The sequence below is a fragment of the Marmota marmota genome, unplaced genomic scaffold (assembly GCF_001458135.2).
Source record: "Marmota marmota marmota unplaced genomic scaffold, marMar, whole genome shotgun sequence".
NCBI lineage: Eukaryota > Metazoa > Chordata > Mammalia > Rodentia > Sciuridae > Marmota > Marmota marmota.
In genome coordinates, this window is record NW_025999968.1 from 60,728,913 (window position 1) to 60,734,597 (window position 5,685).

Genomic DNA, 5,685 nt, shown 5'->3' on the forward strand with positions numbered 1-5,685 from the left:
CTTCCAACAGCAATGCCTATGACCGTCACTATGTCAAGCTGCTCTGAAATACTTCAGATATAGTTGGTTGAGTTCATTAACTGGTCAGCCCTTGATCTCATTTTCTTCTTAATGGGAAGGGGGGAATCCAGAGCACAGCACTTTGATTAGATGAGTTGGAAATGGAGAAATGTGTATATAACCTGGAGCAATTGGCAAGCAAAGGGCTCCCGCTGCAAGGCCTGTGTGTGATCAGGGAAGCCATTGATGAACTAGTTATTCTGCAAAGAGGACAGTGTGGAGAGAGGGAACAGGTTCTCTCTTGTGCCTTTGCTGTGATTGTTCCCCTGAAGTGGCACCCCCTTTCTCCACAGAAAAGCCCTCTTCACCATGGCTGATTTTAGGACTGTCAGCAAAGGAGTTCAAGTAGATAAACTTCCTATTTTCATGTCACCCTGTTTACTTGGCCACTGGCCTGGGAGATACCAGCACTCCAGGTGCTGGACACCCCTTACTAGCTTTTCACAAACATGTATCCAGTATAGTAGTTTGTAGAACTGTGCAAACAAGACCTCTGGCCTTGAGCTGGGCTTCACAGAGATGTCTACATTTCTAAGATAAGTTACAATTGGGCTCCATGGTAACAGCTGGCAGGGGCTGGAAAGAGAGGGGAGAAGAAGCTCTCCCCTTCTCAGGTGTGGTCCTTGAAGGGTTAATGTGCCCAGAACAGTGAGAGAAAAAGCTGCTTTTATGTGAACTTCTGCAGACTGTGAACTTCTGAGCCCCTCCCCTTACACGCTGGGTATAAAACTCTGAAACTCCCTGAACTCGGGGTTCAGGGGATTAATTGATTACAGCAAAAGCTGTGCCCTCTGAATCTGGCTGTAGCCAAATAAAACTGTTTCCTGCTGTCTTCGGTACCTTGCCTCCTTTGTCCCTATAACACCCCCAGCAGGTTTTGGGAGAGATGATCTCTCCCCTCAAGGAATGGGCATCCTCTCCAGGGAAACAAATGGGAACTGTTGATGCAAGTGGTGAGTGCCGTGAGCCTCTTGTACTGAGGGTTCTGGGGCGGGGGGGGCGGGGGGTGCCCGCTTCTCCCAGGCCCAACACTGAGCAGGACTGTGGCCAACAATGGCAATACCAGGACTTGTCCTTGCAGTGCGTGGAGTGCCCTGGCCAGGGCCTGATGGAGATGGGGTCATCAGCAACCCCTTACTGTGCAATGGCAACAGCTCCAAGGGTCCAGCTTTCTCCCTGACAAAGGACCTGCTGACTCCTGGGCAGGTGGGGAGCCGGCAGTCGCTGCTCTGGATTTGAGGCTGAGATCCTAGGCTGTGGAGAAGACAATGAACTCACCAGAAAACGTTCATCCAGGCAGCTCTTGCTATATGTCTACAGGGGAAATGTCACTGTTCCTCCACTGTGGCATTTCAGAGCAGCGGAGTGTGTCTGTTGGGTTTGGACCCCGAGCTTCATGTGGTGCTGCACACATAACCAGTGGCTGGCCAAAATGCTGACTGAGTGATTGACCCCAGGCTTTTCTGAAACCACCAGAGATGGAAGTGGCCTTTGGTTTGGTTTTCTGTTTTTGCTCTTGGGTCATGGAGACTTTAGAGTTTACCCCTGCGCTGGTGAGAGTCAGCTTGTTGGCTCTGGTTCCGTGTCAGTCCCTCACTGAGAAGAGAAATGTGGCGCATACTTCTGACGTGTCTACTGCACTTCACCATCACCAGAACTGTTTAGTGTACTTATAAATTCAATCCATGTTTACCCTCAAATTTTTCTTAAAACATCCATTTTGGAGCAAGACTTTATAAAATATTGCAGAACTTCCACCCGAAGTGTGCTTACGGAGCACTTTCCTAAAAACTGGGCCCAGTGATCTCATCGGCTTTCTCAACTGAGAGCAGCCGCCCTTGTGCCCCACTCCCGGGGTGGAGGTGACTCAGTGGATTTGGTGCACTGTCTGTCTCCCATACCTGTGAAGTCACCACTTCTAAAAATAGGTGCTCTGCCCCCACTGTGCTTTTTTCTCAAGGTAGCTAATGGTGGTTAAATTCCAGCACTTGGAAAGTTCTTGGGTGAGAATGGCCAGTGATGGAGAACCACCGAGTCGTCCCCCGTGGTTTTAGTCTCCTGTGGAATTCATTTTACATGCGGTTGGTTGTAGCAAGTCTAGAGTTTCCAAATAACACTTGGAAGTATGCCCAATACTTTACCTCGTAAAAATCAACTACATTTTAGAAATGAGGTAATAGCAGCATGTGCCAGGACAGTCGGGTGGCCCCGCTAGGCACCCCTGTGACGCCTGACGTCCCTCTCAGATCTAGCGCTCCCTTGGGATCAGTGCACTGGAGTGATTATTTGGTGCCTTCATGATGGCGTGTCTGCAGGAAAGTCAGACTTTGCTCTCTTCCCACTCTATCGTAGTGAATGCTCTTGATGCCAGATGTGCGGGGGTTTTCCACACACCAAGCAATCAGAGCTGCAGCAGTGGGCACAGCTGGATGTCCTCTAATTCAGTTCTGACACCAGCTACCTGGAAGTGGCGGTAGGTCCCACAGGTTGAGGGTTCTAGATGCAAGTCCCGGGGTTCTCACAACCTCTGCTTGCGTTGAACTGATCCGGTAGACGGGCTCACAGAACTCAGGGAAGTTACTTTCAGTTTATTGGAAAGGATATTCTGAAGGACCAGATGAATAACTGTGGAGGACGAGGTGCAGGGAGGGGTGTAGCACTTCCATCACTCGTGAGGTGCTGCCCCCAGCCTGCCTGTGTTCATCTCCAACAGCTCTCCAGACCCTGTCCTTTGGGTTTTCATGGAGGCGTCATTGCACAGGCATGACTGATAAACCATTGGCCCTTGGTGATCAACTTAACCTCCTGCCCAACCCCTCCCTAGTGGTTGGGGCTGAAAGTCCCTGCAATCCTACCTTCATCTTCCCCATGCCCACCCCCATCCTGAAGCCCTGGGGGCTGCCAGCCAGCAGTCAGCTCACTAGTACACAGATTTCACTTACCGCTTTTAAGATTCCAAGCATTTTAGGAGCTATGCACCAGCAAAGGGGGAGGAAGGTCACTTCACAATACCATGGTATGGATATCGAGATACTATTGTACTGTCTTATCAGCAGCATAATAATCTAAAATTAGGCCCTGTGTTCTCTCCCAGGTGTTTGAGGTCAGTCATCAGAATTGGATGCTAGAGCAGACCCTCCTCCCAGTGCTGCAAGGGAGAGGCCTCGCCACTTTCACGGTCTCATACCGGCCAGCACAGTGGTGGCCCACTAGGGGTTGAGGTGCCAAGAAAAATCAAGTGGCCACAAGACAACTCAGCCACAGTAGAGACATTAGTTGTTTTTGTTTGGGGCTGTGGGGATTAAACCCAGGGCTTCATACCAGCTAGGCACATGCTCTGCCACTGGGCTATGCCCGGCCCAGCAGGCATTGTATCAGCGTGCCACTGACCTTCAAATGGGACCAAAGACACACTAAAATACAGAGAACACACAGAAGCAGACATTATGCCAGCGATTTGTCAGCAAGTGTAAGCGTGAACAGCAGACTGGCGCAGGTCTGGCTGTACCGCGGGGACACACTGCCTTCGGTGGAAGAGCCTTCTAACCCCAGGCCTGGAACTTGTCGTGAAGTAAAGAAGGTGCACCCGGAGCCTGAGAAGCAGCCTGAGAAGAAGGAGGAACCAAGAAAGTGTCCTTGGTTAGAGTGAATGGAGAACGTGAGCTGTAGCGTAGGGACTTTTCTAGGCACAGCTAGTGTGTGTGGGACACAGCCATACAAGGGGCACCTAGAGGCAGATGTGCCATATTCAGAGCATGATGTGGGGTGGTGAGTCCTCAGGGGAAAGGCCAGCTCCCGGAGGTCCCTGCAGGTCTCTGTACCTGCTGGTCCTCATTGGTGAGGTGGGGACACTGCAGTCAACCTCTGTGGGCTGTGTGTGAGGACTGAGATGATAAAGCTAAGGAGCTAACACAGTCCCTGGCACAAGGAGGCTCTGAACAAGAGTTACAGAGACTAGTGTTTCTTCTAATGGCCAGACAATGGCCTCGGGACTGAAACCATGTCAAAGGAAAGCCACCTGATGTGGAGAGCACACCACAAAGTGGACGTGTCCGGGCATGAAGAGTGAGGAGCCAGGGGCAAAGTGGAGCTGAGTCAGCCGTGCTCCAAGTCTGGGGAGACAGAAAACCACATCCAGACCCACAAAGAGGCCGTAAGACGAAGACAAACTGCTTGACTTGTATGATGACCAACTGATAGAATTTGCTCAAAATATCATATTTTCACATTTATAAAAGCTGGGGAAAGTGAAAATTAGTACTTATAGAAAGATTCAAAGAAATTCAATCCAAAGGTAGGATGTTTGTAGAGGCTGCTTGCTGAAGTGGTTTTAAATTTGGGCAGGTTAGAAATCTTAAATAAAAATTACAGGAGGCCATTGTTTTGGATTGGGCTCCTGCACTAGGCCCTACAGGCCAGGCTAAAAATCAAGATGGAGGCATTTATGCTAAAGTTCCAAATCACCAGCTGAAACTGGGAATAAGGGTCAGAGGGAAAACCACCAAGTTTCCCAAACAGGCCAGTTTCAACTGGTGTGATGATGAAGATCCCTCTGCCTTGATCATCACTCAAAAAAGGTGACCTGAGATGACCTGCTCCCTGCCCCTGCCTTCAGGGAAGGTGACTTTGCAATGACCAATCTGCTTTTGCTCTTTGCTTCTCCTCAAGCCCTCCCTGTCTGTAAAACCAGCCTCCCACGCCTGGTCCCGCCGACCACTACTTCTCTCATATGGAATAAAGTGTTGCCCAATCCCAGGATCATTACACTAGTGATTTTATCCTTTGACAGAAGGACCCCAAAATGACCACAGAGGGTAATAATGGGGCAAATGTAGAATCATTGATCATCAGGACTAAATTACCTTTCAGAGCTTGGCACTAACTACTCGAACAACCTTCCACAGGAAAACTGGAACTCTGTAGAAGAATTTCGTGTTGCCAATAGACCTTACGGTTGTTCTTTGTTTGGGCACATGATCCCTGAGTGTAGCATCGTCCTGTCTGCAGGGTAGGTGATTGAAAAACCTCTGGTCCACCTTCAGAGGCCTCTGGTCAGCATGTGTGCTGCTTTGCAGTTTCTTCTTCGACCCTCCAACCAGAGCAGCACCCAGCAGCTCCCCGGGTGCAGGACAGACCTCTCACTGGCCCACTATGTAGAGGTTCCTTATGAGCCTGTGCATACACTCAAGTTACGACAGCTTTCTGTCCCCGTGCCCACGCTGGTGTTCTCCCACCTGGCCCATGTTTACTCGTACAACCACATTGGGCTTCAAGGTGGGGGCCTGTATCACCAGCCCAACTCACAGAGACTCCAGAACTTGGGAGCTGATCCCCAGCAGGAAGCACCAAGCTGTTGGCTCTGGGTTTGGAGGAGGTGGGGAAATGGCTGGAGAATCAGGAAGCAGGAGACTCAGAATAAAACCTGGAGGGCAGGTGGAATTTCAACAGTGAAGCAGGAGTGTCCTTCTGCCTCTCTTGCATTAGCCAAGGGATGCAGGATGGGGCTGATCCAACTCACTTCAGGCTCTTTGACCGCCATGGCTCACAGGGCAGGGCTAACTGCAGTTCAGGTGACTGGCACATCTCCTGCCCTGTGGTTTCACCCTGTCTGGAAACCCTTTTCTC

General features: G+C 50.4%; 1 long non-coding RNA gene across 1 annotated transcript; it reads left to right on the forward strand.

Annotated features, from left to right (window-relative positions):
• Window positions 1–840: 840 nt before the first annotated feature.
• Window positions 841–4,816, forward strand: LOC125616974. Its single transcript, XR_007347814.1, has 2 exons — window positions 841–3,238; window positions 3,282–4,816. It is a non-coding gene; the product is annotated as an uncharacterized LOC125616974 (long non-coding RNA).
• Window positions 4,817–5,685: the final 869 nt, after the last annotated feature.